We start from the raw sequence: 27,369 nt of genomic DNA, 5'->3' as shown, positions 1-27,369 counted from the left end.
ACCCCCAAGGAACGCTATAGGCTAACACAAATGACTGACACCAACATCATAATTCTTAATGGTATCCTGCTACCACAACCACAGGGTTTAAACTGGCTCAGTCAGATTGCACCTGCCTTACGCTGTCTTTCCGGCTGCTATACTGGCTGCCACTGGACTGGAGGATGGGACCATACAGTCATATATAAGGGGGAATAACACACAGCTTTTTTTATTTTTGCGGCCCGCACACTCTTAGACCTTGAATATTTAGCCCGGTTGGGATTTTGAGTTTGACATGCCTGATCTACACCTTTCTGTTCACTGCTACCTCCTTCTAACCAAACCGTTCTCCTCTAGCCTCTACCGTAATCCATCCGGTACCCCATTTCATATGATCTATTTGTCCCTAATTGTCCCTCCTCGAATCCGCCACTGCTCCTACTAATGCTGCTCCTTCTCCTAGTTGCCAGCAATCCTGCCACAACCCCCCAATTCCAGCATCCCCTTTCTTGTGCACTTTTTGGAATATTAGATCTGTCTTTAAGAATCTGGCCTCCATTCATAATTTTTTTATCTTTAATTTCCTAAAGTTATCTTGCCACACCCCTCCAGTTAATGACCACACCGACTTAATGGATGGCCACACTCCTTTACTGGGCCCATTCTATTGCAATTTCCTGGTGGACCCTTCATGCCCCAGTCCAACACTATATATATATATATATATATATAGATATAGATATATATATATATATACATATATATATATTAGGGATGTGCAGGCTCGGATAGGTTTGAGTTTGCACGTTGAGTTCGGATTTTTCCCTCCAAAAAAACGGAACTCAGAAAGAGGCAAATAGTCATCTTACATGGACGAACATCATCATTCCTGGACAAAAGTCCAGGAATGATGATGTTCGTCCATGCAAGATGACGTTTTGCCTCTTTCTGAGTTCCGTTTTTTTGGAGGGAAAAATCCGAACTCAACGTGCAAACTCGAACCTATCCGAGCCTGCACATCCCATATATATATATATATATATATATATATATATATATATATATATTGTGATAGAAGCACTGGAGAGGTGTGGAGTGGCTTCTATATTTATCCCAGATTCCTGTCTTATGTTTTTTAATCAACTAGGAGAAGTCTGTTAGAAAAGCAATGTCGGCTTCTGTGAAAAGCCAGAATGGGTTCTTGGGGTGTGGTTGTGAGGAGAGGGAGGGCTCCATCCACAGGCCACTCCAGGTCTTGGGCCTTTCAGCCTTGTAGCAGGCTCATCAGGGCTTGCACCTGGAAGTGGCTAATATATGCTAGGTCTAGTTAGGGCTGAGTGTCAAATACCTGGGAGAGCAGGCCTGCAGGTTAGCTTGCTCTGAGACACTGCTGGCTACAAACCAGAAGGTATTGTGGACGGAGATTTTATTTAGTGTTCCGTTAGTGAGGGAACTTGATGTCTAGTTAGTGCCCAGCCGGGCTAGGGTTTATTTTGTGTTTTGTTTTTTTGATTCTTGATATTGCACAATAAAGACTGGCGCCGACCAGCTTGTACAAAAACCCAGGACTGGAGTGCTATTTCCTGGCTGTGTGTGTAAAGTGGTGTCCATCTACCCCAGGAGAGGGACCCCCTACCCCGACCTTGTCACAATTGGTGGAGAATGCGGGCAAGCACACACTGAAGTTACAGCAAGGAAATATTTGTCCTTTAAAATTTAAAGGGACAGGCACGAATTGTGGAATCCATGAAGGTGGTGTTAGCAGATGCTCCGAGAGGCCATGTTGCCTACCCCTAAGGGCAACATGGAGGACGTTGTAAAGGCCTTGCTTCAAGCTATGACCGCTCAGCAAGAAACTACCAGAGCTCTGCAGGAATCCACCCAGGTGCAGCTATTAGCCTTGGAGGCAGTACAGAGGCAACAAAAAATTACCATCGAGGAAACCCACCAGGCCTTAGTGGAGAACAGCCAGGCCATAAAAGAGGTGGTACAACACCTAGTAGCCCAGACTGGAGATGCTTCCACTGACCCTCCAACCCACGCTCACTCCATACTCACTAGTCATTTTTTGCAGAAGATGACCCCAAGTGATGACGTGGAGGCATATCTTACGGCCTTTGAAAGAACTGCAGAAAGGAAGAGTTGGCCCAAGGAACAGTGGGCAAGTCTTGTGGCACCCTTCCTGTCTGGAGAACCGCAAAAGGCCTACTATGATCTGTGCCTGGCTGATGCAAAGGACTATGTAAAGTTAAAATGGGAGATCCTAACTCGCTTGGGAGTCACCTCATTTGTTCGGGCCAAACGAGTCCACCGCTGGGAGTTCTAAATGGAAAAGCCTCCCTACTCACAGATGCATGACCTCGTCCATCTATCCACAAAATGGCTACAGCCCGAGATGCTGCCAGGACCACCGATCGTGGAAAGAGTCGTGATGAACTGGTAGTCAAACTGGTGGAGAGGTACGTGGTGGCTGAGGAGCTGATGATTCTGCCCCACCGAGCCCCGATGATGCACCAGCGAACTCCCATCGACACTGGTAAGACTGTTCCGGGGGAGAAGGGTGCTGGGCATTGGAATGTACCTAAGACTGACAGTGTGGAACCTGGAGACAGGCCAGCCAGGCCAGGAAGGTTCCTACCCGGTAAAAGACTAGATAATAATATGACTCAGTGTTTCTGATGTGGTGGCTTTGGCCATATTGCATCTAATTGTTCACTTATTTCTGAACCTATGAAATGTAAAACTGCTCATGTCCACCACAGGGGGTATTTCTTTGCACAGACAGCCTGTACTGCTGACCGGCAGGCTGAAACTGATAAGCACATGTGTGTACTCACTGTAGAGGGCAACTGAGTAGAAGCACTGTTAGATTCTGGTAGCCTGGTGACATTTATGAAAGCTGAGCTGGTGGACCACTTGAAGCGTAAGGGGAAAACTGTTGGTGTGACCTGCATACATGGGGACACTCGCTATTATATTACTGCAGAAGTGAACATCAAGACACCATGTGATTCCGCAATGGTCTCTGTGGGTTTGGTACATGGCTTACTATATGATGCTGTATTGGGGAGATACTTTGCTCACTTCTGGAAGTTGTGGGAAAGCCGGTTTTGTACAGAGGTAAATCACCCTGACCCGTTTGAGAACGTTACTGGTGTAGTAGCAGAAGAAGTGTCTTCAGAGTCAGAGATGTTCCCTTTTTCTAGTATGCTTGGCGAACTAGAGAATGCGGAGCGTGATGGTGGCTCGACAAGTGATGTGCCCTCCACTGAGGTGGGAAGTGTTGTTCAGCCAGATGATCGTCTGCCTGATTTAGAGGTCAGAAGAGAGGTCTTTGCCGTGGAGCAGTAAAATGACCCTACACTGGAAAAAGCCAGGGAGAATGTCAAGGTGATCAATGGTAAACCCATAGACCTTGATAGTCCTTTGTCATATCCTCACATGGCAGTATGTCATGATTTGTTGTATCATGGGACTAAGGAGGGGGAAGATATTATGGAACAATTAATAGTTCCTAAAGCTTACAGAAGAACAGTGTTGGATCTGGCCCATGGTCATATAATGGCAGGCCACTTAGGGGTAGAGAAAACCACTGAGCGAATTGTGCAGAGGTTTTTCTGGCCCGGGTTCCTTAAAGAGGTATCTGACTATTGTGCGTCCTGCCCTGAATGTCAGTATCATGCTCCAACGCCACATTTCAAAAGTCCCCTGGTTCCGTTACCCATTATTGAAGTTCCATTTGAAAGAATAGCTATGGATTTGGTTGGGCCATTAATGAAATCTGCCCGGTGTCATCAATATATTCTGGTATAATTGATTTTGCTACCAGGTACCCGGAAGCGATACCATTACGCAATACGTCAACCAAGACCATTGCTAGAGAATTAGTCCATGTCTTTAGCAGGTTGGGAATACCTAAGGAGATCCTGACTGACCAAGGTACCCCATTCATGTCAAAAATCATGAAAGAGTTATGCCGCCTGTTTAAAATTGATCAATTAAGAAGCACTGTGTACCATCCCCAGACCAATGGGTTATTGGAGAGGTTTAATAAAACTTTAAAACACATGCTAAGGAAAGTAGTGGACAAAGATGGTAGAGACTGGGATTACTTGTTACCTTATTTGCTGTTGGCCATAAGAGAGGTTCCCCAATCCTCCACAGGGTTTTCCCCTTTTGATTTATTGTACGGGAGACATCCAAGGGGATTACTTGACATTGCCAAAGAGACATGGGAGGGGCAGTCCAGTCTGTATAAAACAGTTATTGAGCATGTTTCCCAAATGCAAGAAAGAATTGCTGCTATGGTGCCGATAGTAAGAGAGTACTTGGAACAGGCCCAACAGGCACAGCAGAGGGTGTACAACCGCAATGCTCGCTTACACAACTTTGCTCCTGGGGGCAGAGTGTTGGTGTTGGTTCCCACAGTGGAAAGTAAATGTTTGGCTAAATGGCAAGGACCCTCAGAAATCTTAGAAAAAGTGGGGCCGGTCAATTATAAAGTTTACCAGCCGGGGAAAAAAAAGCCAGAAGAGATATACCATGTAAATCTTATAAAACCCTGGAAGGATAGAGCAGCAAAGTCAGCCCCTCCAGTAAACCCAGAACCCGTGGTACCTGAAGTGACAGTGGCAAAAACCCTGTCAGCCAGTCAACAGCAGGAAGTAAAGGAATTTCTGGTTATAATGCTGTTCTCTGACATACCAGGGAAAACCACGGTCATTAAACATGACATAATCACTGACTCAGGGGTTAAGGTTAACCTAAAGCCCTATAGGTTACCAGAAGCCCAAAGAGAGTCAATGTCGAAGGAAATAAAAAAATGTTAGAGTTGTGTGTTATTGAAGAATCGCATAGAGAGTGGTCAAGTCCCATTGTGCTCATTCCTAAGCCCGACGGATTCTGCAATGACTTCTGGATATTGAACAGTGTATCAAAATTTGATGCCTACCCTATGCCTAGGGTGGATTAACTAATTGAAAGGATGGGGACAGCCAGATTTTTAACTACTCTTAACTTAACCAAAGGGTATTGGCAGGTGCCGTTAACTGAGAACACCAAAGAAAAGACAGCTTTTTCTGCACCAGAGGGGTTGATTCAATACAATATGTTGCCCTTTGGGCTACATGGGGCACCTGCTACCTTTCAAAGAATGATGGATAGGATTCTAAGGCCCCATAGACAGTATGCTGCTGCTTATCTGGATGATGTGGTCATTCATAGTCCTGATTGGCAGTCTCACTAGCCCAGGGTACAAGCAGTGTTGACAGCCAACCCAAAGTGTTTTCTAGGGATGGAAGAAGTACAGTATATTGGGTACACCATTGGCAGAGGTTTGATAAAGCCACAGCTCAATAAGATTGAGGCAATACAAAACTGACCACGACCCCTGAATAAGAAGCAGGTGAGAGCCTTCTTAGGGATCACTGGGTATTATAGGAGGTTTATACCAAATTTTGCCACCATTGCAGTCCCACTGACTGACCTTACCAAAGACAAACAGAAAGTCATGGTGGAATACAGTCCTGAAGCAGAGAAGGCTTTCCAGGAGTTAAATATAGCGTTATGTACCCAACCAGTTCTGATGTCCCCTGATTTTGACAGAGAGTTTGTTGTACAAACTGATGCATCAGATGTAGGCATAGGAGTGAACCTTTCCCAAAGCAAAGAGGGTGAAGAAAACCCGATTTTTTTCTTAAGCCGGAAATTAAATGTACATGAGAGAAACTATGCTACGGTTGAGAAAGAAGCATTGGCCATAAAATGGGCATTAGAAACCCTCAGGTACTACTTGGTGGGAAGGAAGTTCAAATTGATCACTGACCATGCCCCTCTGAAGTGTTTGTCAGAAAACAAAGATAGCAAAAACAAGATGATTTTTGGTGTTACAAACCTATAAATTTATAGTAGAACACAGACCAGGAAGCCAGCTTGCCAATGCAGATGCTTTGTCACGTGACCTTTGTCTGGGGGCTGCAGTTCTGCCCCACAGGTTGAAACATAGGGGGGGATATGTGATAGAAGCACTAGAGCAGTGTGGAATGGCTTCTATATTTGTCCCAGATTCCTGTCTTATGTCTTTTAAAACCCCCAGGAGAAGTCTGTTAGAAAAACAGACTAGTAATGTCTGCTTCTGTGAAAAGCCGAAATGGGTCCTGGGGGTGTGGATGTGAGGAGAGGGAGGGCTCCATCCACAGGCCACTCCATGACTTCGGTCTTTCAACCTTGTAGCAGGCTCATCAGGGCTTGCACCTGGAAGTGGCTAATATATGCTGGGTCTAGTTAGGGCTGAGTGTCTCATACCTAGGAGAGCAGGCCTGCAGGTTAGTTTGCTCTGAGACACTGCTGGCTACAAACCAGAAGGTACTGTGGACGGAGATTTATTTAGTGTTCCGATAGTGAGGGAACTTGATGTCTAGTTAGTGCCCAGCTGGGCTAGGGTTTATTTTGTGTTTTGTTGCTTTGATTCTTGATATTGCACAATAAATACTGGCGCTGATCAGCTTATACGAAAACCCAGGATGGGAGTGCTATTTCCTGTGTGTGTAAAGTGGTGTCTGTCTACCCCAGGAGAGGGACCCCCTACCCCGACTTTGTAACAATATACAGTATATATATATATATATATAGATATATATAATGTGTTATATTCATATAGATGTTTACATGTGTGTATGGTGGGGTGCTTGCATCGGTGGAATTGGTATGAAATACCGCCGGCCCCATGGCCGGCGGTTCGATTCCCGTCAGTGGCAGCCTGACATCAGCAGAGTTCTGAGCAGCAGAAGCCCAACAGCGCTGGAAATCCCGATCGTGGATAGGTGAGTATGTACTAACCTAACCCCCCTAACCCTCCTTAGGGGTGCCTAACCCTAACTTCCCCCCGTGCCTAACCCTAACCACCCCCTTTCCCGCTGCCTAAACCTAAGTCCCCCGGGGGTGCCTAACCCTAATCCCCCCTCTAAGTGCCTAACCCTAACAACCCCCTTCCCTGCTGCCTAAACCTAAGTCCCCCGGGGGGGTGCCTAACCCTAGGTCTCCCCCGGGGGTGCCTAACCCTAACCCTCCCTCCCCCTAGCCTAGCCCTAACCCTCCCAGGGGGGGTGCCTAACCCGAAGTCCCCCACGGAGCCCTAAACCTAACCCTCCCCCCCCGCGGCTGTCCGCTCGCGGCACCCGGCATCACTATGATCATGATGCCAAGTGCCGGTCTCCCAGCATCGGGGAAATGCGGGCGTCTACATCTAGACACCTGGAATTTCACCCTTGCCGGGATATGACAGTCGGGAAGCCGGCTGCCGGTATTTAGGCAGTCGGTTTCCCGATTGCATACCGCATCGGCAAGTGTGCACACATTTGCCAAATGCTGCAGGAAGCTGAACAGGAGAGGAAAGGCGCTTGAGCAGGGTTCATGCACAGCTGTGTTACCTGATGCTCCTGACTGGCTTATACTGCTCCTGGTGCCTGGGAGATGGGAGCAACGAGGCAGAGTACGTGATGTGCGGCTCTGTGCTGAAGCTGTTGTGCCGGGTGTTTAGCAGCTTCAGCACAGAGCAGCAAGTCACAGCCAGCATTCCAGTACCAAGGGGCATAGGGATGGCGGAGCAAATTAAGCAGGTGCTCCAGGTGCCAACGATTGTAAAGGGCACTGTCCAGATGGCTGCCAACCACACACATCACGCCTCCATTTGCCCCATAAACCTCAGAGTTCACTTCTGATTGCTCCATACAAGGTCAGACTAGCTGGGGGCGGAGCTAGGATGGGATATCCCCAGAGCGCCCCACAAGCCTAGATCCATAACCCCACCCTCCACTGCAGAAGAATAGGGCTATGCCATCCATTAATATATTATTATTAGACATGACAGCAGGTGGTCTGTAGAAAGTGCTGCTGGCTGGATAGATAATTTATTGAAATGCAGACTTCCATGAAGGGGCTGTGCAATTGATGGCCTCTCCTTCTCCCATGATGCAGCAGGACCCTCCTTTACAGTGGCCATGACATGCTGTATGGGGAACAACAAAACAAAAATAAAGCAGCTCAGCAATAGGTAAGTGACCCTCTTGACTTTTGTAAATGTCTTTTTCCCTATCTTATGTTTTTACAGTATGTTTTGTTTTTTGTATTTGTAAAAATGTATAAACAATTTGTATCAGAGAAGTAAGATGCCATCCTATTAAGCACTTTTTTTTGCTTGTATCGTACTTGCCGACATTCTACTGGAGGGGACAGCTAGGTTGGCATAGCAGTGGTGGTGTGATGTGGTGGTGACAAGATGCTGCATTTGGGGCAGAGTGGGGGGGGTATGACCGCGCAATCTCCATCCCCACTGTGCAATGCTGCAATTACTGGCATTGTGAAACAAGGGGTGGGGCCTCCATGACCCAATTTGGCCTCTCTGCTGTGGGATGTGTGTGGGGTGGGTGCAGGGGGTCCAGGGGTATACAGGTGGGTGGCGCCTTTTGGGAGCCTTCCAGCTGTTCTAGGAGAGTAAGTATGGCTTGTATGGAACTTGTTGGGTACATGATCCCGATGGTCAGAATACCGACAGCAGCATCCTGACAGCCAAATTTCAGACAGATTTAGGTAAGTATATGTATTGATATAGCAAAATGGCTACTGACAGCCATTTTCATTCATGGTTCTTATGTGTGTATCAGGCATGAAGTGGAATAGGAATGTGCAAAGTAGACAAGCTATAAATCCTTTAGGCGTTGTCTATTGCGATGTACGCTTGTGTTAAGTTTTAGAAAGTCCTTGTCAGTAGTTAACCAATAAAGTAGTTTGAAGTAGGTTTATGCCCATATTAGTAGAGTTAGATGGGTATGACAAGTAGGATACTATATAATAGGAGACAAAGGAGATTCCAGTGGCCTGCCCTATGCCTGGACCAGACTGCAGTTGGTGGCCAGGAAATTGTTTGTCCAGCTATTTCTGAAATAGACTGAGGCTCCTGGATTGTGTAACCATTTTATATTATGAAGCTAAGTAACTATTTTTCTTTGATATCTTGTTATATGTTGTAATAAATTGCATCTTGTTTCAAGATACTGGTTTGTGTAGCTTAATTAACTTTCTGTATCCATCGGGAACAGTATAGTAACCATTAGCCTAACCCTCCTCCTAGGCCTAAACCTCCCTTCCCACAGCCTAACCCTCCCCCTACCCATAAACCTAACCCTAACCCTAATACTTACCTCTGCAATCTGTCAGGATTCTGAAAGTCAGGATGCTGCTGTCTGTATTGCAACCATTGTCATCCTGACTACATCCAGTGTGGAACATTTATTTGATGATCTAAGTATAAACTATTTTTAATAGTTGCTTTTTATTACATTTTATTGCATAAATAATGAATGTTTCTTTCTCCAAAAGAAAAAAGTGCAGGAATTAAATTTTTATGTCCTTTAAAAAATGACTTGCTGATAGCGGATATTTACAATTTAAATTTCTATGCATATCCTACAAGGAATAAATATGCAGAGCACCTATAGCACCCAGCACCTCTGACAAAGGTACATATTTTTTGTTTATCGGGTTTTAACTCGATAATTATCAGTTCTTATCACTGCTTACCGTGGCAATAAGTACTTATGGATCGCTGGACTATATTAAAAAAATACATACACAGGGACAGAGAAACCAGTCCCTTCAGTGTAAAAGTAAAGTGATAATTAATGTGATTACTTTCTGCTTCTATTGCCTCCAACTTCAGCAAAACTCAGTACTAGGGGGGCACCAAAGCATAGGCATGTTCTGGGTGCCATGACCTGGGCCGTAATCAGAGGGGGACTGCCAGCACAGGAGTCCCAGGTCCAGACATTTGGGGGGCCCGCCTGGCACCCACTATGTAATAACTACTCGCTACAACCCCACTAGCCCAAGGTGGCAGACAGTGACAGGCCCCACCCACTATGATCCCCTGGCCGGGCCCCAATCCCTGCGCACAGACTAAGTGAGTAAGTAAGTGAGTCACTTCTCACCTAGCCGCCTTCCCCCTATGCCTCCTATTTTACTGCATTGACCAATCACCAGCATGCTTACTGTCTTCAATAAAGTTATTTTAATATCACTGAAGACAGCTTGGCGTGACTTAGCACCGTGTCGCAGAGAGGAGCCGTGGCGGGTGGGTGGTGTGAGAAGTCTTAGCAGCGTCCTAGAGCATGGAGAGAGTGAGACAGTGACAGAAAAAGGATGGAGCAAGCAGGCGAGGTAAGTGTGCGTGTGTAGGAAGCACTGTCATAGATTATGGGTTTCCTGTTGCCTGTCTCAACTTAAACAGAAGACAGAATTATACACATGCACGGTATATATATATATATATATATATATATATATATATAATATATATAGAATATATATATATATATATATATTTGTGCTTGAGTAAGGTAACGGGTGGAGGGGGGTTGTGGGGGGCTGTCTATTTTATCAGTCCCAGGCCCCATGATTTCTGATGGTGCCATGGCTCCATGCTATACCTCTGCCAGTACCCAGACTCTGGCTGCACTCGCACGATGTGAAGCACAGCTCAGGTAAGGGCGCCCGGTTGTGCCGTGTACAGAAGCAGTATGTGTGTCTATGGGAGGAGAGAGCCGGCCTATACTGTAATATGTGGTGTGTGGATGGAACACTAAGCAAGACATTGCATAATTCTCAGATACTGTGATCATTACCCCAGTGGGAGACTCCCCCTGCTCAACTGCACCTGTCCTGGAACACAAAGTAAATGTAAACTCCTTATAGAGCAGGAGTCAGTGAGTTGAGATTTTGCAGCAGAGCAGGAGCCAGCACTCCCAGCCAGCTTCCTTATTCCATGAAATGCACGGATTGTATTTAGAGAGGAATGCTCCCAGACTGACAAGAAATGGGTGACCTGTCATGCTGACATGGAGGCATGCACTAATTTTCATACTAGCCACTTTTAGATATTCCATACCCCCACTTCAAAATTCCCACTTCGACCACTGGTCTAGGATGAGGCTCTTGAAAATGAATTTTGATATTATCACAGAACTGCCAATTACTGACTTTGGGGTCTATTTACTAAGCCTTGGATGGAGATAAAGTACCAGCCAATCAGCTCTTGTCATAGGCTGTGTTTGAAAAATTACAGATAGTAGCGAGTTGGCTGGTACTTTATCACCGTCCACTTTATCTCCATTCAAAGCTTAGTAAATAGACCCCTTTATTCTGTTTTGTTTTGTTGTTTGAACTTTTGTATAACTAGGTTCCATATAAATTATCCTATAACTGTATAAGAATATAATTTCTTTCTGTAAATCAATATGAAATACATTTCTTCAGATACATCCTACAGGTCAAGTCATTTTTCTGTAAGGTTTAAGGCAAATTATATTATTTCACCTTTCTACTTCAGGGTCCATAGGGTATCCACAGGATACCTTGGGGTATAGGTGTGACGTCAGTCGCAGGGCACCAAAGAGTTAAGCTTTCAGCCTCCCAGGATGCACTAGGTCCCCCTCCTATACCCCGCCCCCGGGCCAAGGCACCTCAGTTTAGTTTGGTGCCCGGCCGGAGTCGGGTGCACCTGTTGGAGTGGGGGCTAGAAGAGCCCCTGAAGCTTATTCTTCATGCAGCTGTGGCTGCACAACTGGATGAACAGCATGGACAGTCAGTCCTGACGTCCATGCTGTCTTCCCTACACCCCGCCGGTACCAGAACGCCGGTACTGATCCGGGGATGCTGGTGGGCATCTGGGGTCACAGCTAGCGGTGACCCCAGATGCTCCGGACCATGGCCGGATTCAAGGGGGACAGAGGTAAGCAGCGGGGTCCCGCGGTGGGTCCCTGCTGATCACATGGTCCTAAGTCCCCAGGCAGGGGGCTCCCTGGGGACTGGCTGCAGCGTGGAGCCAGGCGACCAACCTGCGCTTCCACTACCCCCTGGGACAGCGGACCGCAGCAGAGCGGTAGCGCTGCGGCGTCCCAGGGGTTAAATGCATGCCAGGGGAGCGCGCCTTCCCTGTCTCACAGCCGGCGCCTCCCCCGCTGCACACAGCCCTCTCTGCATGCTGCCGACTGGTCCTGTGGCAGCGCTCCTCCCCCAGGCCAGCCTCCTCTCTGCTCCTCGGCGGCCATCTTCTCTAGAACGCATGGTGAACGCTGCTGGAAGCGCTGGACGGAAGCATCGTGGTCTGGGTCCCCCCGCATACCTCTCCTCCGCTGTGGTCAGGTCTGTGTATGCAGCGCTGTGTCCTACCAGGCCCTGTGTCTGTGTAGTTGAGTGATCAGCGCTGTTAGTGCAGGAATTGTTATTTTTCTGCATTGTATGTGACTGTGCTAGCGCTGCTGCCTGTAATCTTTTCTTCTCTAAACTGTCAGCTTTATTACTGTCCCTGTTCTTTCTGCTAAAGCCCTTGCGGTGCGGTGCTGCAGGGTGGTCTCTCGCCTATTTAATACTTAATTGGTGAGAGAGGTCACATACGTGGTGCCATCATGTCTGAAAGTGATTTTCCCCTCCGGCTACAGTGTACCACGTGCAAAGTACCGTTAGCGGAGGGGGAGGGTAGCGCGGAGGGCCTTTGCCGGCAGTGTTTGTCCATGGCGTGGCCTATTACGGTTACAGCACCGGTACAGGAGCCGCCCTGGGCTTGTTTCGCTCAGGCGTTAACAGCTTTAGTGGGCCAGTTAGCTCCGCAGCCCGCGTTTACTCCGATGGGTTTGTCCCAGCAGTCTGTGGTGTCGTCACCCATGCAGGGGTTCCCACGACAATTGGTGGTACCCCACAGTCTCCCTATTTCTCCGCTCCCGGGTTCTCAGGAGCCAGCGTGGGTTAACTCCCTGACGAGTTCTGTACAGCACTTGTCGGATGTGTTGCAAGGGGAGTCTGTGATGCGGTCTCATAAAAGGCCGGTGGCGTCTCTGTCCGCTCCTTATGAGGATGACGAAGGGACGTCTGATGATGGGGAGATTCTAGATCCTTACGATCAGGAACCTCTCCATACTAAGGACGCTGATGCTAAGTCCAAAGTATATATTCCTGGACTTATTCGGGCGGTCCGCACAGCCTTGGTGATTGAGGACGAAGTTCCCCCAGCGGCTAAATCTAAGTATGCCTTTTTCAAAGATGTGAAGGGCGATGCCACAGTCTTTCCTCTTTCGGGTCAGTTGGTGGACCATTTAGAGGAGGCGTGGAAACAACCTGGCAAAAGATACCAGCCGCAGAGACGCCTGGCGGTGGCTTATCCGTTCGCGGATAATTATTTTGCGAAGTGGGAATCCCCTCCACAGGTGGATTCTCACGTGACCCGTCTTGTCCGTAGTGCCACATTGCCGATGCCATCCATGTCCTCCCTTAAGGATGCTACGGACCGCAAGGTAGAAATCTGCCTGAAGTCCGCTTATTCCCTTGCAGGGGGGGCAGCACGGCCGGCTATGGCCATTTGCTGGGTTGCCAGAGCGATGGAGCGCTGGGCGGATTCATTAGAGGCTTCTTTTGAATCCGACTGTCCGGCCGATCAGGCGGAGTTGATTGGCAATCTCCGTGATTCGGCCACCTACATCAACGAGGCGGCTCTAGACATTAGTACTCTGGTGTCTAGAATTTCTTCAGCAGCGGTAGCTGCTCGTCGCACCTTGTGGCTGCGATCCTGGAAGGCGGACGCAGATTCCAAGAAAGGTCTGGAAGCGTTGCCGTTTACCGGAGAAGTTCTCTTCGGTCCGGATCTGGATAAGATTGTGGCCACGCTGGCGGCAGCCAAATCTGCCTGTCTCCGATCGGCCGCTGCTCCTTCTGGTTCGGGACCATCGTCCTTTCGGTCATCTAGGGCCCAGGGCAGGCCCAAACCACAGTCGTTTCCTCGACAGGCTGGCCCTAAGAAATTGGTCAAGCCCCAGAAGCAGGCATGGAGTACCAGACGTCCGGCCCCCAAGCCAGATGACAAGCCTGCGGCCTGACGGTCCGGGCCTCCCTTTGGGGGATCCCAGGGTGGGAGGCCGCCTGCTACAGTTCGCCCAGTGTTGGTCGACCACTACGACAGACACTTGGGTTCTGGAGGTGGTTTCCCACGGATACGCCCTCTCCTTCCGGCACAGACCCCCGGCTCGCTTCTTCACCAAGGGTCTTCCATCAGACTGGAACAAGGCTACGGAGCTGCGGAAGGTATTGCACACTATGCTCCAGGCTGGAGTTATAGTGGCGGTTACATTCTCCCAGAGGGGCCAGGGTTTCTATTCAAATCTATTTTTGGTACAGAAACCCAATGGGTCATATCGTCCGATTCTCAACCTCAAAGCACTCAACAAGTCTTTGCGGGTCCCGAAGTTTCGGATGGAGACCCTACGGTCCATCATTCTGGCGCTGGAACCTGGGGACTACTTGGTGTCATTGGACATACAGGACGCTTACCTGCATGTCCCTATTCTTTGGCGCCATCAACAGTTCCTCAGGTTTGCAATCAGCAGTGACCACTTCCAGTTTCGGGCGTTACCTTTTGGCCTGGCAACAGCACCACGTGTTTTCACCAAGGTGATGGCGGTCATGGCGGCTTCTCTGCGGCTGCAGGGAGTCCGCATGTTGCCATATTTGGATGACTTGTTATTGGTGGCAGGATCTCCAGAGCTCCTGTTACGCCACTTGGACCTGACCATTGCACTGCTGCAACGGCACGGCTGGCTAATCAACTGGCAGAAGTCCACTCTAATCCCGTCTCGGAGGATTCTGCATCTTGGAGCCTTATTGGACTCGGGACAGCAAAGGATCTTCGTGACGGAGGACAAGATCTCTGCTTTACAGTCAAGGGTGCGCAGTTGTCTGCACAGCCGCCGGGTGTCCTTACACTCGGCGATGAGGTTACTGGGCTCCATGGTGTCGGTGTTCGACATGGTGGAATACGCCCAGTTTCACTCCAGACCTCTGCAGCACCTGATCCTGTCCAAGTGGAACGGGCTGACTCAGTCTCTGAAGTCCCAGACGATTGTGCTCACCCAGGAGGTTCGCCTGTCCCTTATGTGGTGGTTACAGATGACCCACCTCAACAAGGGACGTCCGTTCTGGGTTCCAAATTGGGTCCTGTTGACAACGGACGCCAGTCTTCGGGGCTGGGGAGCAGTTTCGGGTCCACACTTGTTCCAGGGCAGGTGGACGCCGACAGAAGCGGAGCTTCCAATAAATATCTTGGAACTCCGTGCGGTCTTCAATGCTCTCCAGCAGGCACAGCGGTTTCTCCAGGGTCGCCCGGTGCAGGTCCAGTCGGACAACGCTACCACCGTGGTCTACATAAACAGGCAAGGAGGAACTCGCAGTCGGGCGGCTCTCGTAGAGGTCTCTCGGATCCTGGTTTGGGCGGAGCGCAATCTTCCGGCCATATCAGCGGTCTTCATCCCGGGAGTGCTCAATTGGGAGGCGGACTTTCTAAGTCGCCAGGACGTTCATCCGGGGGAATGGTCCCTGCACCCGGACGTTTTTCAACTACTGGTGGACAGGTGGGGTCTTCCAGAAATCGACCTCATGGCGTCCCGGCACAACAACAAGTTGCCGGTGTACGGGTCTCGCACAAGAGACGAAGGGGCGTCTCTGGTGGATGCTCTGTCCGTCCGGTGGACGTTCCGGTTCGCATACCTGTTCCCTCCGGTCTCCCTTCTTCCACGGGTAATCCGGAAATTCAAACAGGAAGGAGGGACGCTCCTGTTGATAGCTCCCGCGTGGCCCAGACGGCACTGGTTCTCAGACCTTCAGGGTCTGTCCGTGGACATTCCTCTGCGGTTGCCGCTACGACCGGACCTTCTGTCTCAGGGTCCTTGCCTTCACCCGGACCTGACTCGGCTGTCTTTGACGGCGTGGCTGTTGAGACGGCCATGCTGAGGTCCCGGGGGTTTTCCAGCTCTGTGGTGCGTACCATGTTGCGAGCTCGGAAACCGTCTTCCGCGAGGATATACCATCGTGTGTGGCATACGTTCTTCCAGTGGTGTCGACCGAGAGGTTATGCACCGCGGGAGTTTCGTCTGTCTCGGATTCTCGCCTTCCTGCAAGCGGGACTAGATCATGGGCTTCGCCTTGCTTCTTTGAAGGTACAGGTTTCGGCCCTATCTGTCTGGTTTCACCGTAGGATTGCTACAATCCCGGATGTGCGCACCTTTATGCAGGGTGTTCTCCGCATTCAGCCGCCCTTTGTTCCACCTGTGGCGCCTTGGGATTTGGCTGTGGTCCTGAGGGCTCTCCAAGGACCGCCGTTTGAACCACTGGGCTCAGTGGATCTTAAATGGCTAACAGCTAAGACTGTTTTCCTTCTGGCCATTGCTTCGGCCAGACGTGTTTCTGAGTTAGGGGCTCTTTCTTGTAGACCCCCTTTCTTGGTTTTTTATGGGAACAGGGCAGTGCTCCGCACTCGGCCCGAGTTTCTTCCCAAAGTTGTTTCCCAGTTTCATATTAACGAGGAAATAGTTGTTCCGGCCTTTAACTCACCGGGTCTTTCCGTGGGTGAGGCCTCTTTGGATGTTGTGCGGGCCTTAAGGACTTATGTTGACCGCACTTCTTCGTTTAGGAAGTCGGACGCTTTGTTTGTCCTCTTTGGCTTCCGTAAAAAGGGTTGGCCTGCTTCAAAGCAAACTTTGGCAGCCTGGATCCGTATGGCTATTTCTGAAGCTTATCTTCATGAAGGCCTACCGGTCCCTCCTTCTCTGAAGGCTCATTCCACTAGGTCTGTGGGTCCTTCGTGGGCAGCTCGACGTGGTGCCTCGGCAGTTCAGATCTGCAAGGCTGCTACGTGGTCTTCTGTCCATACCTTCGTGAGGTATTACAGGTTTGACACCTTCGCCTCTCAGGATGCTTCCTTCGGGCGGCGGATTCTCCTTTCTGCACAGGAGCGTCCCCACCCTTAAAGGATACTGCTTTGGGACATCCCCAAGGTATCCTGTGGATACCCTATGGACCCTGAAGTAGAAAATATGAGATATGGTAAGAACTTACCCTTGTTATCTCTATTTCTACGAAGTCCATAGGGTTCCACAGGACTCCCGCCCTGTCGCACCTGTGCTGCAGATGGGCTTTGCTCTGGTCACCGGTTTTCCGTCTCCCTCTGGTGAGAATGTGATTCTTGTATGTGTCCAGATCTTTGTTCTCTCTCTTCCTTCTCCTCCTCCGGCCTATGGCTTGGTAACTAACTGAGGTGCCTTGGCCCGGGGGCGGGGTATAGGAGGGGGACCTAGTGCATCCTGGGAGGCTGAAAGCTTAACTCTTTGGTGCCCTGCGACTGACGTCACACCTATACCCCAAGGTATCCTGTGGAACCCTATGGACTTCGTAGAAATAGAGATAACAAGGGTAAGTTCTTACCATATCTCATATTTTCTTATATAATTTGTACATAGGGTGGTCCAGTGAGACACAAACAATGGTATTGATACCATCATAGGTCAGTAATCTCTTAATCTTTCTGGCTATAGAGACATTCCAGGCCAGATGGAACCTTAATGCAATTGCCAGTTTAATAACGTGTTGACTATTGCCCCTTTAAGTTTAGCTGTTCTTATGCAGCCAATGAATGTTCATGGGGAGTGGTTTAGGGGTATTTAATGGAGTGATGTATGTAAATCTGTCCCTTTGTTCCAGTTTTTCTGACAGGACAGAAAAGTACTTTATCGCTTAATTACCTTTAATAAAGTCTTAATTTACTGTTTTTTCTTTCTCCTAATTTCTTCCTCTACTTCAACTCTCCTTTTCTTCTCCCTCAACCTTCTCTCCCACTGTTTTTTCTTTCTTTCCCCACCCTTCTTTTTCTTACTACCTCCCTCATTTTGTCCCTTCCTACAATCTTCTCTGCTTATTTGCTTCCTCTGAGCGCTGCGCCTACAGGTCAGTTCACGCCGTGGCCGCCGCACGCTGGTGCACACTGGGCAGGGCCATTATCTCTGTCCTTCATTACTGGACAGCGGGCAACGCTAGGTGCAACCAAGTCCCTGTAGCCTCATGGGTTTCTCGGTGCTGCTGCCATAACCCTGCTCTGGCTGGGGCGCATATATGCAGTTAGATGGAGCCATGGCTGGGCATGTGTCCGCCGGCTCCATCTGTGTAGTGAGTGATCAGCAATGGGCAGCGGCAGCTGCCACTGCTGATCACACTGCTGAAAGCCCCGCAATCGCGGACCACACAGGGGGCGTGGCTTTGCCATGAGGCATGATCCACATATTTGTAATGGAGGGGGCGCAGCTACCCACCCCAGATGCTGGGATCGTTCCTCTTCAGTGACCCAATCTGCCCCATTAGTGCCCTCTAATGTAAGAGGCTGTGCTGCTAGTCTGTCAGGGGTTGATATTATGACACTGGTGATGGGGGTACCAGTGTCTGTCGAAAGCTGCCCATCTGTCCTAGCTAGACCTGGGGGCAGGTGGCATATTTAGTTCACCATTTTCTATGCAGGCTGCAGGGTTTGCATAAGATCAGGGTTTAGGTTCAGCTAACTAGCACTATAGTACCTGTTGATCTTTTAAAATATGTCAGCCAGTAGCACAAATTGAAAAGCCAGTAATTAATATTGTGGCCGGCTAGGAGATCTGGAAAATATGCACTGTTAGGGTGCACTGATATAGACCATCTATAGGAATTAATTATTAATACTGAATAATACACCATCCAGTACATAAGGAGACCAATCTGTACATGTATGTTCAGGGCACAGCACAGTTCTTTTTCTGTCCTCCCCCAGATTCTCCAACTTGCTGAAATGATCTGTAATGTAGCACACATATGACATACAAATATTCAGTAAGAGAGGATGGCCCTACTTATACATATTATTGCTTACTGTGTCTGCTGGTCCTGTATAGGCCAGAATTATTTCATTCCGTACATTCGTATGATGTCTGTTATAGCTGGTTTTAAGTGCTGATTATGCCCTCTTAATGGTAACATGTTAAAATCAGACATTTGGAAACCCCTCTGTCAGGCTTGCCTACACTCCCGATTTGGTCGTGAGCCTCCCGAATATCGGGTGCTGCTCCCGACCCCCCGGAAAGGCAGGCAAGCCACTCGGCTGCCACCTGCCCCCCGACTACTGCAAGAAACACCTGCAGCGGGAAGGCCTGATGACACGATTCGCGCTGAATCGCATCATCGTGGCTCCGCCCCCTGCTTCACAATGCCAATATTTTTGGCATTGTGAAGAGGGGCAGAGCCACGATTACGCGATCGCATGGTTCCGCCCCCAATATCGCGTCATTGCCTGGCCACCCCCCCCCCACTGCACGCAGACATTCAGTTCCTTCCCGGAAGGAGGGAGCTGAATGTCTGCACGTATGCCCTCTGTAGAAATTCCGCATTTGCCACTGGGCCCTGTCCCTTTACAAACAAGGACTGTTAGGATTGCCCAAGCGGGAGGCACAGGCAGGCCCCTCCTTTATAGCGCAGATGTCACGTGTGTGTCCAGTAGTGGTGGGATCTCCACTACCATAGTATGCAGTTACGCCAGCAGTTATTTAGTCTCCCATGCATAGAGCTAGGCTGTTTTGACTCCGCCTATCCAGGGTGCTGCCAATTGCTACAGTGAAATTCCACAGGGTGCACAGCTTATGACTGCATTTGCTGCCCCAAGCAGCTTTCGCTGGAGTGGGAACACCTATTGGAAGCTCCATTCTCAGTTATGCTTCTACATATACATTGCACCTATATTAATGGGAGTACTACTATTCATGTTCTGTCTACCACCACTATTATTAATCCAGGTCTCCTAATAATAAATAAATAACAATAAATAAATATCCATAAATTCTTTAGGTTATAGTGCAAACTAACCGAGATCAAACTAACAGGTGGCCGTCATACTATGTAGCGCCCCATGAATTCCGTAACTCTGTATGGTGCCCTCTGTCCATTTTATGCTCCACTGGAACCACCCTAGCTACTCCCGTGGTTTTGTTACACCCACATCGGGTGCATTGTCTCCCATGGCTGTGGCACCCCCCTCCCCATTACCTAGCTGCTGCTATTGCTGCCCTCCATACTCTGTCATCTCGGTCCAGTGTTTTTGACCCCTTTGCTAGCATCCCAGTCTTCCACACCTGGGTCATCAATTGATCAGTCAGAGGGCACGGGTGAGGAGGCCTATTGCTCCTACCATAATTGGCATGCAGGTTTTTCATTATATTTGCGGTGTGCTACCCTGTAACCCGTCCTCAAGAACTTTTGGGACATCAGCCTGAAAATGCTTGTTTCAGTGCCGAATCTGGTACTGCCCAGCTGTCGAAAGCATATCTCCTTAAGATGGCATTCCCTATAAGCCTCGTTCATATGTGGTGCTGGCTACAGCTATATCCCTATAGGGAGGTGGCTGTGTAGTCCTGCAGTAACACTCAGCTCCAATTTTTACTGACGCTGCTGTCGAGACTGGCTTTTTGAGCTTTCCTCAATGGTTCGTGGTGCGCTTCACCTTGGCCGCTGACGTGGATTGTGTAGGGGTTCACTAAGAACGTGCTGTTGCTTTAGCTGTTCCCCATTGTGGTTTCTTTAGAACTCTAGGGGGACCACTTGGGTAACGCATACGCTTGACCTCAGAGTTCATCCTCTTTTCCGGTTGTTCGTTTGCTAGGATGAATTGTTCTAAGGGGGTTATTCAGACCCGCTAGCGAGCGGCAGGACGCTCGCAAGCGGGTCGATGTTCCCCCACTGTGCATGCGCACGACGGAGGGACCTCCGTCGTGCGCATGCGCTATACCCGGCGAGCGACGGGCTCTCCATCGCTCTGGGTCTCGCACCAAAGGGGGCGTGCTGTCGATGATGATTGACAGCACGCCCCCTTCGGTGGGCGTGCTCGGGGGCGTGCCTGCCAGATGGAGGCGTTCCCTTGGGAACGCCTACTATCTGAAGCCGGCCCCACTGACATCACTAGTGATGTCAGTGGGAGTGATTTTGGCTCTGATAGAGCCAAAATCACTCCAGGGCTTGCGGCAGCGAGACCCTACCGCAGGGTCTCCGTTGCAAGCCCGATGGTCGTGATGGTCAAGACCATCACGACCATCATCATGGACGCTCGCATATGCTGTGGGTGGTCACCCACAGCTATGCGAGCGGCCAGGAGGACGCTCCATTTTCAGGGAGGAGTGCCCTGATTCAGAGCGAGCGCTCTGGTTAGAGCATTCAGCTCTGAATCAGGCCCTAAGTTGCCTGTTACTTAATGTCCATTTTGTTGCCAGGCTTGTGCCCGGTACACAGATTGGGATTGCAGAAGCACTGTTGCCATTCGAGAAATTAGCCCCTCATGCCGCTTTGGCCGGTGACCCATGTCCTCCTTATTTTTGGCAGTTCACCAGGAATTAGCTTTGTGGGCCATTGCCCCCAAGACTTTGCACTGTTAGCAGGTGGGTTGTCTGGAATGGGAGCATTTTTTCTGGTTTCGGTGGCTCAGGCACGTAAGAGCTTGCAGGGAGTAATGCTGACTTTTGAGATCTTATTTTAGGATCTGTATTCGCCAGGATGCTCGCTTGCTGTGGTACAGCATATTTTAGCATGCGTGTTTATTTTCTCTGCATTGTATGATGGGCCCGGCCCCTTCAGGCCCTTCATAATTTCAGAGGCCTGCAGGGGTTGGTCCAGGTCGACCCCTAAAGCGATTTACTGCAGGTGTTCCATTGTTATGACCATGTTGCTTTACTTGCTGGCTGCGGTCCCTTCAGTTTATTTTTATTTTTCAGCTCTGAATGCTTGATGTTTCAATTAGGTTTTTGCCATGACGCTTCATGTAGCTTTTTTTGGTCTGCACATTAACTGCTCCCTTTAAAAGGGCTCACCCACAACTCACTATTGCAGATGTAATTTGTATGCCTGGAAGTGATGCTAGGCCTTTTACAGTGCTCCAGTGCGGACCAGGCTGGTAGAGGGCGCTGGCTTCACTTCAACCATATCCCATTCCTGCAGTATGTCCGGTGGCACTGGCCATACTGAACAAGGCGACATTTTCCTTTGGTTTGTAAGATTATGTGGTAAATGGTACAAATGTTATAAAACATGAAGACTCCGATATTCATGATATTCCAGAGGAGACGCCATTGTCAAGTTCTGACTATGGGACATATTTTACAGACTGCACAGATCTCATCACAAATCCCAAATGGGAGCTATCCTTTTTGTGCTCTGAATGTGGGAAAAGTTTTGTCAGCAAGTTTAAACCTTAGCAGACATCAAAGGATTCACACAGGAGTCAAGCCAATTTCATGTTCCAAATGCGGGAAAAGCTTCATCAGGATGTCCCATCTTGTTATACATCAGAGGGTTCACACCGGGGAGAAGCCATTTGAATGTTTCGAATGTGATAAGTGTTTTGAGGATAAGTCTGATCTCATAAGACATCAGAAAATTAATTCTGGAAAAGAATCATGCACCGAATGTGGGAAGTGTTTCAGCCGCAAGTTCCACCTTTACACACATTTAAGGATACACATTGGACCAGCGATGTATCCATGTTCTTACTGTGAGGAATGTTTACGAAAAAAATCTGACTGTGTCAAACACGAGAAGATCCATACTGGAGAAACTGAATTTATATGTACCAAATGTGGAAAATCAATCAAGCAGGAGTCTCATTTTATCACACATCTCCAAATTCACACAGGTGAGAAGCCATTTTCATGTAGTGAATGTGGGAAATGTTTTAGCGATATGGCCGTACTCGTGTGGCACCAGAAAATTCACACTGGTGAAAAGCTATACACCTGCCCCATGTGTGGAAAAGGCTTCATCTGCATGTCGCACCTCATGATACATCAGCAAACTCACACTGGCGAAAAGCCATTCAGATGTTCTGAATGCGGAAAACATTTTCCTAACAGCTTGCGGCTTCTCAAACATCGCATTATTCACACAGGATAGATGGTTAATGTTGCTGACCTCTTCTATAATTTATGTGTGAAAAACAGTAATTCCATGGTTGGTACAGGCTTCTGTGTTTCGTACAGTATTATGAATCCTAAAGTAGTGGTGCTGTTTGCATGTTGAAATATATCTCGAGTAACATCCTGGTAGCCATTTTAGAATTGTTGGATGTGAGAAAATGCTGTGTATTCTCTGAAGACATGCCTATTCTGAATGAGATAGTGTGAAGCTTGGCTTGGTAACATACTGCCTGATTCAGAGTTCCATGCTATGCCGATATTTCACAGTTGAACGATTATTGGCCATTTGCAAATGTGTTTGCGTCACACTGTGCATGCTTCAAAGTCAATTAATGTAGTTACAAGCAGCGCCTCAGTGTTGGCAACCATTCTGCGCAACCATAGAGTAATTTGGGAGGCTGATTATTGAAGGATCTGTGTATAGTACAGTGATGCTTAGATTTGTGATGGCGCCTGTCCTAGTGTCTGCATATCCTCTGCGTACACAAACAGCAGCTGCGGCACTAGCGTACAACTTCTGAATCAGGCCCTTACTGTAATTAGGACAATTTATTCTATGGCTTTGTGCAAACATTTTTTATATCACATATACTATACTATAATATAAGCTCTCATGTTTCAAACAGCCCTCTCATGCTTTTTTTATGTCCCACTCACAGCATTTGCGCTTACTATAATGTAGTATAAGGCATCAGTGTTTCATGTCATGTAGTCTATATTTTTAAACCAATATAGGTGGCTGTCCCAGGAACATCTTACTAAAGGGTCAGTAAAAAACACACACAAAGATTTTATGTGCTTGTTTTCATATAACAAGACTAACATCACTTATACAGTCTGTGGTTTACAAAGTTCTCTTTATATCCAGAATAATTTAGAATCATCTAGTCCAGTGGTTCCCAAACTCAGGGCCTGATTCAGACCCGCTCGCGAGCGCTGAGCGGGTCTGAGGCGGCTCCGTCGTGCGCATTCTCGAGACCTGAATAACAATGGCCAAGCCGTCGTTATGGGTCTCGCACCAAAAGGGGCGTGCTGTCGATGTTGATTGACAGCATGCCCCCTTTGGTGGGCGTGCTAGGGGCGTGGCTGCCCAGACGGAGACGTTCCCATGGGAACGCCTACCGTCTGGGGCCGGCCCCACTGACATCACTAGTGATGTCAGTGGGAGTGATTTTGGCTCTGATAGAGCCAAAAGCACTCCAGGGCTTACGGCAGCGAGACCCTACCGCAGGGTCTCGTCGCAAGCCCGATGGTCGCGATGGTCTTGACCATCGCGACCATCATTTTGGCCACTCGCTATAGACTTAGAGTTAGGCACCCCCCCGGGAGGGTTAGGGCTAGGCTAGGGAGAGGTAGGGTTGGGGTTAGGCACCCCCGGGGGATACTTAGGGTTAGGCACTTAGAGGGGGGATTAGGTTTAAGCACTTGGGGGGGAGGTTAGGGTTAGGCATCCCTAAGGAGGGTTAGGGTTAGGTTAGTTTTTACTTACCTTAGGGACGATCAGAATTTCCAGCGCTGTCGGGCTTCCGCTGCTGGGAACTCTGCTTCTGTTGGCCTGCCGCTGCCGGGATTCGAACTGCCGGCCAGAGGGCCGGCGGTATTTAATACCAATCCCATTCTAACCCATGCTTGATGCATCTTAGCAACTCACCTTTCTCTCCAACCAAACTGTCTGTCTCTTCACCTACAGTATTCAATTCAAACTTCTCACACTGGGGTAGATGTATTAAACCTTGGAGAGAGATAATGTGGATGCAGCTAAAGTACCAACCAATCATCTCGTTACTGTCATTTTTCAAACACAGCCTCTAAAGTGAGAGGAGCTGACATATTATCACTCTCCAAGTCTTAGCAAATGTACCCCACTCACTTTTAAAGACATCACCCAATCTCCCCCCCCCCCACATCTCTAAACTCCTCTTCCATACTTTTGCTTTGCTCTGCTAATTCTCTTCCCAACAGATTACCTCATTCTACTACCGTCTCCAGAATTTCACCCGTGCTGCTCATCACACCAACTCTTCTCCTGCTTCCTTTCAGACTATCCACCTCTCTCCAGAGCTTCCAACTGGCTTCCAAAACCCATTTTGTTTATTAACCCCTTAACTGACTAATTAAAAAAAAATGTTTAGAAATTGTTGGTGTTTTCTTTCTAATTTAATTAATCTTAAAACCCCCATACATCAGCAATCGATTGTGGCAATTTTGCAATTTGCAGATGATTGTATAAAAATATCTGCAATGTATGGGCTTCACAGATCGCAGATTGCAACAACATGTTGGATTTCACAGATTGATTGGGGCTGTAGATCGCTAGTGTATCAGTGATCGTGCTAAGCAGCAAAATATGTGGGTCCCAGGGACCCGCCACTTTAAAAAAAAATGGTGTCCTACATGACCATTTCTGGGTCCATCATAATTTATACTTTAGAGCCCCCATATGCCCCTCAGACCTCCCCACATGCCACCTCACTACCTCTCATACCCCTAGAATGTCTAATACCCCTAATAGCATCAGTTTTGTACACAGAGGTCAGACTGCAGTACCCATTGACAATAATGGGGACTGCAGTCTTCTGCGATAGTTAGCCGTCTGCAAGAGATTTCTGTGAAATCTTTTGCATTAGACTGTTCTTACACAGCGGTGAAACATAAAATTATGCAGAAACTGTAGTTACTGCATAATTTTTTTAAACTGGGAACAGGAGTAGGAGGTGGGGAACCGGGAACAGGAAATCAGAGATTATAGGTAAGGGGAACTGCGGACAGGTGTAGTAGGCAGGAACAGAAAAAGGGTCTGGGATGTGGAAGGTAGCTAGGGACAGGAGGAGTAGGCAGGGAAAGGAGAAGGGCCTGGGTCCCACTGGGTATTGGAGGTGGAGGGGTAGGCAGGGACAGGAGTAAGGGTTAATTTTATTTCCCCTTCATCCTTCAACCTGGACGTGATGTGGTGTGAGGACAGGAGTGCATATCCAGGTCTTCACAGTGCTGATATGTTGTCTCAGCTAGAGTATCTGGCCACTGATAGTAGAGATTTGTACCCTCGCAGGCTCACTTCACTCGCCACAGGCTTCCATTCAGTTACAGCTAGATCCCCTTCAGTTTATGTACCCTGATGTCATCACCTAGCGCCCAACATCAATCCCTACCATCCAAGTGGGCATAGAGTGGAAATATAATCGCATAGCGAGCCAGCGAGTGGACAAGTTTTTTTTTTAGTGAGTGTGTGGCAGGGAACCTCACTTCTGCCCTCACAGCATGTCATTCCTGGTACAAATACAGAAGGGGAATTATACCTTTCCATTTCTTTTCCCCCTCTAAGCTCAGGTGGATAGTAACTGATGATGTCAGGGTCTGTTTGGTGAAGAGCATCTAGGAGCCGCAGACAGGAGGTGGACGGGTCAGCAGGGACAAGACAAAGGGCTGGGTGCCACTGGGTATTAGAGGAGGAGAGGAGCTGCAGACAAGAGGAGGTGGAGGGGTTGGCAGGGACAAGAGAAGGGGCTGGGTGCCACTGGGTTTTAGAGGGGGAGATGAGCCGCTGATAGGATGAGGTGGAGAGGAGCTGGGGATGAGGATTAAGCAGGGACAGGGGCAGGTTACCACTGGGTATTAGGGGAAGCAGGGATTAGAGGTTGAAAGATGGGGAACGCTGGGGACAGGCACACTGCTGTACTCTACTTCCACATTCACAGCAGTCGCCTGGCTGACTACTGAAACTGACGGTCACTGAATGAATGGCCATGGGTGCGCTGTCCTCAGAATACAGGCAGGCTGGAGGGGGTGGGGATCTGCACTTCTAGCTGGACAGTGGTGGACAAAACACCACACACAGCCCCTCCCCCCTCACCACACCAAGCCCATCCGCAGTGCTACCTGCTTTGGGGTGCCGGGTGTCATCTTCACGCCGGGGGCTGGGCCGCAATCTTCTTCACGCAGGAGAAGGGGGTGGGCCGCAGTCTTCACGCTGAGGGAGGGGATCAGGCCGCAGTCTTCACGTTGGGGGAAGGGAGGCAGCCCGCTTCATGCCGGGGCAGTCCACTCAGAATCCTGCTGACTGAGCTGCAGTATCAAGGGGCATGTCATAGCTGACTGCACCTCCTCTTTGGTGTCTCCCCTGCAGCCAGGCCAGGGGAGACATCAATCAATGTAACCAGGAGCCGGGGAGTGGCCGGCAACGGAGCACGTCCCCGAGGGCTAACCCATTCTGAAAAAGTGAGTCCCCGTTCCTCAGTAGTGGGTAAAATACACAATATAGCGAGTATTTGTGAACATTGGTGTATGGAGATGATCAGCAGATTTGCAGACAATTACTAGTAAAATGATGGGCCTTTCAAGATTGGAAGATCTGTGTTTGCTGAAAATGACCTGCAAATCACTGAAAAAGATCTGTTGAAAGACGGGTCAGAGTGCTAGATTGGGAAATTCTAAAATCGGCCAACAAATCTTCAAATTGTTCAATTGTGTTTTTTTTAGAATGTATGTATGGAGGCCTTTAGACCAGTGGTTCTCAAACTCAGTCCTCAGGACTCCATCCAGGTCACGG

General features: G+C 48.8%; 1 pseudogene; it reads left to right on the top strand.

Moving 5' to 3' along the window:
* Positions 1 to 1,786: 1,786 nt before the first annotated feature.
* On the top strand, positions 1,787 to 22,800 carry LOC148473146 (uncharacterized; annotated as a pseudogene).
* Positions 22,801 to 27,369: the final 4,569 nt, after the last annotated feature.

The sequence above is a fragment of the Taudactylus pleione genome, unplaced genomic scaffold (assembly GCF_031769625.1).
Source record: "Taudactylus pleione unplaced genomic scaffold, aTauple2 ptg000962l, whole genome shotgun sequence".
Lineage (NCBI taxonomy): Eukaryota > Metazoa > Chordata > Amphibia > Anura > Myobatrachidae > Taudactylus > Taudactylus pleione.
This window is presented reverse-complemented; position numbering and strand designations above follow the sequence as displayed.